This window comes from Musca domestica, unplaced genomic scaffold (assembly GCF_030504385.1).
Source record: "Musca domestica strain aabys unplaced genomic scaffold, Musca_domestica.polishedcontigs.V.1.1 6, whole genome shotgun sequence".
In the NCBI taxonomy this organism is placed as follows: Eukaryota; Metazoa; Arthropoda; class Insecta; order Diptera; family Muscidae; genus Musca; species Musca domestica.
Window position 1 is genome coordinate 25,791,403 of NW_026712363.1, and position 10,078 is coordinate 25,801,480.

Sequence of the window (10,078 nt, forward strand, 5' to 3'; positions counted from 1 at the left end):
TTAAGGCCGCCTGACTTTCCACATATATAGTCACCGGTCTGTTCAGTTCATTGATTCTGTTTTCCATGGCTTTCCTGATAGCAAAGATTTGATATGTGGCTAAGTCCCCAACTCTTCCCTATAGAGTTTCTACAAGAATAAAGTGCGATTAAGCCACGCTTCGCTCGCTCCTCGATGTTCCTTTTCCAAATTAATTTTTGTTCAAGGACAGTACCGAGGCACTTAGCGTCAATACGAGGTGCCGCACTTCCTCAAGAACCTAATCATACTTCTGGTGCAACCATGGCCAGCAATGATCGCAATGGCAATTTGCTAAAATAAAGTTCACAACAGATCTTATCTGTAAATCTTGCTCCGTACAACCATAACGATGTGTTAAGCAGAGCCAAATTAAAAACTAAAGGAAAAAACAAACAAATTAAAAATAAACACACCTTTATTAAAAAAATTCAATGAAAACACAAAAAAATAGTCAATGGCTGATTAATATTCTGCACCCGACATGGAATTACAAACGTCTGCCCATTGCATTTTCCAAAATTTCAACATATAAGTCCTTATACGTACTTTTGAAATTTTTCCAATTTGGTGTTTCGGCGACGGCCGTAAAGTGGTTTACTTGTTATGTGTGCATATGCTCGGCATACGATTAGGCCATCCGACTGTCACAGAGACTCCCAGGGCTAGGGATCTCAACCCGCCAGTCGAATCCAACACACTAACATTGAAAGGGGACTTTACTACAATTGCTCTACTCTACGATATACAAAATAGGAGTCATCATACAGGGATCTCGGTGGATCGATCCCACACTCGCCCAACCTACCTGGATCCAGTATTTCCATTTCTTGCGTTTCTCTGAATCCCCTTGAACCACACGCTTCGAATCACACACTTACTTCATACCACCTTCCCCCCAAGTTATACAAATTTAGCAACACATATTAGTATCTACTGTTTACAAAAGAATCATTTTTAATTTTATTAAAAAAAATACGTTAGCTTTAAATATTTTCTTAATTTTTTTCTCTACTATTTTTTTTTTCTTACACTAAAATTGACAAACTGTATGGTATAAAAAAAACAAATTAAGAATAATACCGGGCTTTCTTAAATCTATGGCTTTAATTACTCGGTAGAAACCAATATATTATCCTTTGCCTTGCTTTTCCCGCGCAATATTCACGCGTCTATACGAAATTACTAGCCACCTAAAAGAGCTCTCTTAACCGGCCTAATTGCCGCTAAAATTCCACGGCCTAAACTATCAGATCGAATCACAAGGACTCAAGATAATTTTACTGTAACACCTCCTAGCCTTTGAAAATAAACGCGGTATTTTTCCCTTACAAACTGATTATTACTTAAATCCTAAGAACTATAACCTATCTTATTACTAAATCTTTATACTGAATATTATATTTTTTTTCTCGAAATTTATGATTATTAACTCTTTTTTTCTTTTCTTTTAGTTCCAAAAAAGGAGACAGCAAATTTTATGGACGTCACATATATATATAAATATATCTATCACAACACAACGGTAAGACACCTTTTACCTGAGCAGTGATGTATAACGTTATTGATTAATTCTTCTTATCTCTTCTTCCAGTTTACGCTTCTTTCCGGAGGAAACAGATTTTGAACGCCAGACAAACCCTCAAATGAAGCTGGACTTGTTGACTGGTCCTTTTACAATGCCGGCGTTCTGGGCGGGATCAATAACAGGCACAGCAAAAAGCTCAAAGTTGCAGCTGGCCAGTTTACAATTCAAATCTCCACACCCTCAATGTAACTTTTTTGGCTTTTTTTTTCCTGTGGACAACTTGCCACTACCTTGCGTTACCAAAAAGAAAAGGCAATTTCCCGCCGTTGTGCTGACCAAAACCGGACAATTTTCGGTGCTTCCAAAAAAGCTTGATACACCACCGGAATATTCCTGTTGGAGCAACACACATCACATATAACAACACATTACTCAACAAACAACTGTTACAAACTACTTACACAATAAAAAAAATCGCAACACACAAATTAAATTTTTCCACTTCTGCACTGCTCTCTTGCTAAGTTTCACCGGTAACGTCTTATTCTTAACTTTGGCTTTTCTTATGCTCGCAGCCTTTTATACCCCTCTTCTCAGTGAATCCCGCCAGACGCTCATTTTCCACGAAACACCATTTTCCTGAGCCATTTTCAATTTTCATTCCTTTTTCTTTTCAACTGTCAATAGCCATTTTTTTATTCTATTGTGAATTCTCATTTCACCTCACCCCTGAGTCTCTCATTTAAAAATCAACGGCTGTCTAACTATTCGCCCAACCCTTTTCACATACGTTACCAACTCGCCCAAACAACGCCAATTTCCTTTAACCTTATACGGCAGCGAGACATTAGCAAAAACATTTTAATTATTTCTCTCGAAATCTTTTGTTTTTCTATTCTTCTGATATTTCTTAAATTTTTATTTCAACGTGCCGCTTTTTTTTCATAATCATTCATTCCAATTGTGTCTAAACAAAATTTTTATCATATTTATAGTAGGTTCCCACCTACTCAGCAATCATAGGGCTGCCTAGTCACTTCTTAGCCTGAGTCACCCTGTCATTTACTACCTTTATAATACTCTTTTACTCAACCCTGTTCGAGCCTAATTTCGTACGTAGCGAACCCTAACAAACCATTTCCGGCATTTTGATCCCATCGCCACCCAGACTACACACCCCGCAGAAATTAGAAGCAAATTGAAATCTCGAAGCATCCTCACTAAAAACCCAGGAAAACTGAGCAAATCCATTTGAGGACCAATTATGGGATGCACTACCAACAGAATTGGGATAATTTCTGCGGTGGTTGTGGACAGGTTTTGCCAAAAAAACACGGCCCCATATATTTGTTCCCTTTTTGCGCCGCATGTGAACGGCCTGCAACAAAACTTCAACTTCGGCCAGAAAATCGAGGACGGAGGTGATGTGCACGGCCGCATTACTCATTTACGTGGGGACATCCCACTCCCTGAAGGTCTCATGCCGGGCATAAGCTCCGAACAGCAGGCTGGTCAAAGCCCTCCCCCTCATGCTGGTAAATATCCCCCATCGAAATAGAACCACATAAATTAATTTATCTTTCTAATCTGTCCATCAGATCTGTGAAACATGTCTTGCTGGTTCGCCTGATAATTCTCGATCCGACACCCTGAAAATATCGTGTCACTACCAAACATCGATCGAGTTCCGAGTCCGGGAAACCCGCTGGTAATTCCCCTATAGCCGGTCAACATTTGGGAAGATCAAAAACGCTTATAAATTTTACAATACACATTCGGTTATTTATAAAATCCCGCATTCAGTATTTCTACTAAAACAAGCTCAGAGGAACGGATGGGATTTATCGGCCCACTCCTTTGGGACCTTCACTACAAAAGGTAAACATCCGGAACAACCCAATAATTCTATCAACCCAAGACCTTGTGTGGAGTTGGAATATATTTGTCCTCTCCGGCGGATCTACACTGGTAATACCCACCAGCTCTGAATGAAAAATTCTCCGATTCCATCAAAATTTCACACATTCTTCTTGGTTATGGATATAATCTTCAAAGTTGGAATCTATACGTACTTTGATACACAAATAATTTGATCAAATTGTTGAAATCATGGTACAATAAAAAAGTAAGGTAGAGCTAAAAGCTGATTACAATTTTTTCTTCCAAGTGTGCCCGACTTCTGTCATGATTGTGTATTATTTGTTTTAAAAAAAAAAAAAAAAATTTTCAAGGTCAATGTTTAAAAAAAACGAACACTGCGTGGCCGGCGTTCAAAATATTACCCTGTTTTGTCCTGGAATTGAAGGATTAAACAGTTTGGATCACATTTTTGAAAAAAAAAAATCCGTGCGTTCAATAACGCATTCAAAAAATAACAACAATTATCAAAACATTTTGTCGCATACAATTTTGAAGTATTTTGACAGAAAGCGGGCATAGCCCTAGGAACGTATTTCGGTACTTTTTTGTTTGTTTTGAACATTTAATAACTTTCATTCCTTAATAGGTGGTGAAACATTTTGCATGCGGAAATATTTGTGCCTATGCCTGTCTTGTCGTCGTGGTTGCCGAAGAACGGATTTTGTATGCGGTATATGCTGATGTGATTGATAGGTAAAAAAATACCATAATCGTGGTGTCTACGTGATTGTCTGGTAGAATGTAGTTTTATGTATGTTCGCTTTTTATGTATGGGAATCTTTCATTAATTTATGCCGGAATAAACCAGATTGTGCTATTTTTATCGCCACCGGGGGTGTTTAAGTACATTTTTTTTTTTTTTTTTTTCAAATTTGTATGTCGCGTAGAATATTTTGTAAAAGAAATTAGACAGCTGTGATAAACGTGAAACTAGAGTCTGATTAACTTGAATTACCCAATTAGGGGAACAGATCAGCTGATATTTTGAACCTTAATACGAATGAATTCAGTACGAAGGTGATTTTACTATCGTATTTAGTTTCCTCAGACACATTTTCTATGTTTTGTTTTGATTCATTCGATTTTGAATTAAACCATTGCTGATAAATGTGATATAGAATTGGTAACAAATGTGAAATAGTTTTTGAGAGTTATTTTAGAATTCTTTTTATAAAAATTGAATTGGGAAAGGGGATTGAAAAGACTTTCTTTTCCACTTATCTTTTAAGATCTTTTGCATGACAGATTCCAATCGCCTTTCCATTTAGATCTTCGAGAGAATACATATTATTTCCTATGGGCTTTACTATACGACACTTCGTAAATTTCCGGGCAAACTTAGCATTAAAATTTTTCCCAAAATCGCTAAGAACATAGTTTCTTTTATATACCTCTTGCCCCGGAGAGAAAATAATCGTACGAGCCCTTGCGTTATACCTTTTTGCGCTTTGTTGATAAGCCTGATGCATATTCTGTCTAATTTTATTTCGGATTAGTTCCATCTTGTCGTTACGATCTAAATGTATAATTTCATGGTCCGCCAATGAGTGGAGCTTCCGAGCTAATTTATAATCTGAACCATGGGTATACATACTATGACCAAACAGCGCGAAAAATGGCGTTACACCAGTTGCAGTATGAATCGATGTTCTTAAGGCGCACTCTATGTCTGTTAGATACAGGTCCCAATCTCTGTGGTCATTTTCTAGATATGCCCTAATCGCCGCCAATACTGATTGATTGACTCTCTCAGATGCATTAGACTGCGGAGCATATGGAGCTGTTTGGATATGATTGATTCCATATGTTTCAATCATGTCTTTGAAAGTTTTAGATACGAACTGTGCCCCATTGTCGGAATGTATCGTCTCGGGTACGCCAAACTTACGAAATATATCCTCAACCATAAATTTTACCACATTGGAAGCTGTTGCCTCTTTCATTGCCTTAAGAAATGTAAATTTGCTAAAGTGGTCCACCACTATAAATATAAAGGCGTTGCCACTTTTAGACCGGGGGTATTTCCCGAGGAAGTCAACGTAGAGTTTCTGGAAGGGAAGATTTGTCACGACTTCATTTCCGATCTGAGGCTGAGTATTTTCATTGGTAGGCTTTGTCTCTTTGCAAACAGTACATTTAGACACATATTGCCTAACCTGGGATACCATTAGAGGCCAGTAATATTTTTCTCTTAAACGAAAAATGGTTTTTGATATGCCTCCGTGAGCTGACGTAGTTTTATCATGGGCTTGCTCTATTAAAGAATGGGTCAAAGACTCTGGGACCCACAATTTCCACTGAAACTCTTGTGTTTCTGGGTTATAGGACTTGTGATCTCTTTTAAATACCATATTGTCGACAATCTTTAGATCGGGGAGATTCTCCTTTTTATTTGCTATAATTTCTCTAAGCTGTTTGTACGAATCACTTTCAAACTCGGTGGTCTCGAATTCAAAAACTCGATTCATGTCTATTTCGTCGGCATTGGGTAGGCGGGATAGCATATCGGCGACAACATTTTCCTTTCCTTTTCGGTGCTCGATTTTGAAGTTAAATCCCTGAAGTTGCAATGACCAGCGAGCTAAACGACCACTGAGGTCCTTTAGACTCATCAGCCATTGTAAACTAGCGTGATCTGTTATCACGGTGAATTCCATTAGCTCCACGTAAGGACGGAAAGTTTTGATAGCCATCACCGCCGCCAAGCATTCCTTCTCTGTCACGCTATAATTTCTCTGACACTTATTGAGTTTTTTCGAATAGAAAGCGATCGGATGTTCATGTCCTTCGGCATTCAGCTGAAATAGAACAGCGCCGATGCCATATTCCGAAGCATCACATTGAATAAAAAAGGGTTTGGAAAAATCTGCGTGGCGTAACACCGGTGCGGAAGTTAAGGCCCTCTTTAAGTTTTCAAATGCCTCCTTTGCCTTTTCCGTAATTACGAATTTGGGCGATTTCTTCAGGGTATCAGTAAGGGGAGCTGAAAGTGACGCGAAGTCTTTAATAAATCTTCGGTACCATCCTGCTGTACCCAGAAAACTTCTCACTTCCCTAGCACTTTTGGGAATTCTAATTTTTCGAATTGCTTCTACTTTTTCGGGGTCAGTACGCAACATGCCTTCTCCAATAATAAAACCCAAATATCTCAACTGACGAAAACAAAATTTTGACTTGGTTAACCCGATTGTTAAATTCGCTCGGTCAAGGCAATCGGCTACTTCATTCAATAGACGAAGATGCTCGTCGAAATCACTTGAAATAATCAACAGGTCGTCCAGGTACACAAAGACATTCTCCTTGAGTCGTTGAGGAATGACTTTGTCCATCAGTCGACATAACCTTTGTGCAGCATTACACAATCCAAACGGCATCACACGGAATTGATACAATGGACGACCTGGGACCGTAAAAGCGGTGTACGGCTTGCTTTCTTCGTCTAATTCGATTTGCCAGAACGCATATTTAAGATCCACGCTGCTAATGTAATGAGTTTCATCAATGCGACTTAGTATTCCTTCAATGTTTTGCAGGGGATATGCGTCCTTGACCGTGAGCTTATTTAACTTTCGAGCATCCAGACAGAAACGATTTTTTCCGGGCTTTCGTACGATAGTTGTACGATTGCTCCAAGGGCTTTCACTTTCCTCAATAACATTAAGTGCTAACATATTATCGACTTCTTGGTACGTGATAGCTTGAACCGCTGGAGACATTGGATAGTGGCGGTCTTTAACCGGTTCCGCACCTTCCACGAGCTTAATCGAATGCTTTTCTAAACTAGTACAACCTAGCCCATTTTCTTCAAAGGTCTTGAATTTTTTTACTATGCATTTTAATCGATTCTCTTGATCATTTGTTAACTCGTGAGGGTTGAATTTGTAGTCGGGACCCGTATCAGTCATATCCCTGAAAACTTTTTCTATATTAATTTCAGCAGCTCCTATCACATCAGGGGCTAATTCGAATGTTCGCCAGAAGTCTATTCCAAGATATAGTTCTTGTTCCAATTGAGGACATAGATACAGTGTCATAAATTTTTCCTGCTCTTGGTATTTTATGATGGCTTTAATTTTCCCTAAAACATTATACTGTGTACCTCCGGCGGTGGTTACCCTGCTGGACATTGGTATAATTGGAATGCCAAGTTCTTCTATTATCTCTCGGCAATTTTTCCCTAACATAGTAACCGAAGCCCCGGTGTCTAGGAGCCCATTCATGATTTTTCCTTGCATACTGATTTCCGAGAAAACTCTGGGATCTGAGGCAATACCAGTCACTCTCGAAATCGTTTCTATCAAATATCTTCGCTGCTCACGCCACTTCTTGGATTTTTGTCTCAATTCAATAATTTTTTTCGGGATTACAGTAAACTCTGAGTTAAAAATTCTCTCCTTGACCTTAGCATAATTTCTTTGGCGATTTTCTAATGGAATGTAATGCCTCTGACCTGCAGAAAAATTTTTCGATTCTACACTACTCTTATCTCTAAATATATTATCGTTGTTTTTTATTAAAATTCGGACGTTTTTGGGTGCTAATTCTTCCGATTCACAGGGTTCTCTGACGGGTGTGTTTCCCCTGTCACTTCCACACCCCTTCGGGAGTTTCCCTGTTGACAGACAGGACACTTTGGGGTTACTGTGTCCGGCTTCCCACACCTATAGCAGAACAATTTCCGGACTTCTACTGGACAGTCCATAAAAACATGCCCCTTTTCTCGACAGTTCCAGCAGATAATTGGAACTCTAATTTGGCTTTGTATCCGGATAGCTGACAGCTCTTCACCAATATTCTCCTCCGGTACTTCTACAGGCTTTTCATAAATTTCATCATATATTTCATTTACTTGGCGGATAGGTCGCTGGGGGAACGTTACAGCTCTATTTTCGCGCCTAGGGAAATTTCTCTCAGCTTCAATACATTCTATTCGTAGCTGTTCAACCGACGAAATGGTCATCTGATATACATGTCGTTTTATATCTTCACGTATATTTCCCCTTAGGATCTTAATCATTTCGTACTCGTAAATAGGTTGAAGTAATCTAGATCGCAAAATTCCCATCTCGTGAAAATAACTATTGATGCTTTCATTTGGCCTTTGTTTCCTTTCTAACAAATCCCTGAGTATGTCGAATTTGGATTGTGGGGTTTGATACTGGCTTATCAGCGCTTCTTTAAGACCCACCCAATCGGTGTAAACATTACTTTGTCTATGCAGCCAATACCATTCTCTGGCTTGACCAGAAACCAGAAAGGCGAAATCCCTCAACACTTCAGACCATGGAATGTTATATTGAGCCTGCATGATCTCTAACCGCTTAATAAAATCCATAACTCTTAAGCCTTTCGGGTCACCACTGAAATTTAAACCAAGTTTATCAACTCGTATTCCTAGTGGTTCCACTCTAAACGTATTCGTTATCGGGCCAGTAAATTGATCTGATAATGGAGTTTGACTAGCACTCGGAAATTGGATAATTGGTGGCATATTCCTATTTACTGCGTCATTATTATTGTTTGACGTCGGATTAGCATTACTATTTGTAATAGAATTAGAGGCTATTGTAGCCGTTGGGGGTACAATTAATTGTTTACGCACAGTGTCGGATAGTTCTCTCATGCCTTTTGATAAAGAATCTATCATTTTCTTCACATCAGATATTTCTGTTTCGACCATTTTTTTAACTTTATCTTCCAATGACTTCTGGACAGACGCTGCTTCATCTTGTACTAGTCCATGTAGGTCGGAAGTAGTTGGACCATTATTATTCAAATTATCACTCACTGTTGGCACATGATTGGTGTTCTGATCTCTTCGCATTATCGTGTCTGCTAGATCGATAAATTGCAAAGCACTCATATTCCTATCCTCATTCGCCATTTCGTCCGACCCTATTCGTCTTTGCTTACTCTGCTCTGGAAAATAAGTCGATCGGTTTAGGTCAAAATTTTCGGGTCTGCCTCTCTTATTTCTTTTACTATTGCGGGTATTGTAGATCATGACCTATACCCAAAATTTATCTTCTCATTTGTTATCAATTGAATCTCGGACGAAACCTTTTCTTGTAAGTAAGTTTTAAATTCAGTTAACCTTTTTTTTTTAAATATGAAACATTTGCAACACAAATACTTTTTATAAATACATTCAATTACAATTACACATACAAATTTTCAAATTTGATAATTACAACATAGATCTACGGGGGAAGTGTAATTTTCAGAAGCAGTGTGTGTGTGGTTTTTTTTTTATTTATTTATTTTTTTATTATTATTATTATTTTTTTTTAATAATTTTAGTGCCCTTTATGAGGTGTATGACTCTTCCCTTAGACATTCTTATTCTTCTAATAAATTATAGTGCTTTGTTAACTTCGGACCCCTGACATATCTATTACATTTCATAAATGAAAGCTCAGGGTTTTTATATGCAATACTAAGATTTTTGCATCTCTCAGATCAAAATCGCTATTGCTGCTACTCGATGTACTTATTCCTGTCTATAATTTATTTGGGTTATTTCACAAAAACAAATTTTAACAGTAGGATTCTCAATACAAATTGTTTTATTCCAGCTCGGAATTACAAGCTATTGATTACACCCTACTTAGA

General features: G+C 38.2%; 1 long non-coding RNA gene across 1 annotated transcript; it reads left to right on the forward strand.

The window, feature by feature from the left end:
• Positions 1-616: 616 nt before the first annotated feature.
• Positions 617-1,939, forward strand: LOC131805747 (uncharacterized). The gene is made up of 2 exons (XR_009343807.1): positions 617-1,543; positions 1,613-1,939. It is a non-coding gene; the product is annotated as an uncharacterized LOC131805747 (long non-coding RNA).
• The last annotated feature ends 8,139 nt before the right edge of the window (positions 1,940-10,078 follow it).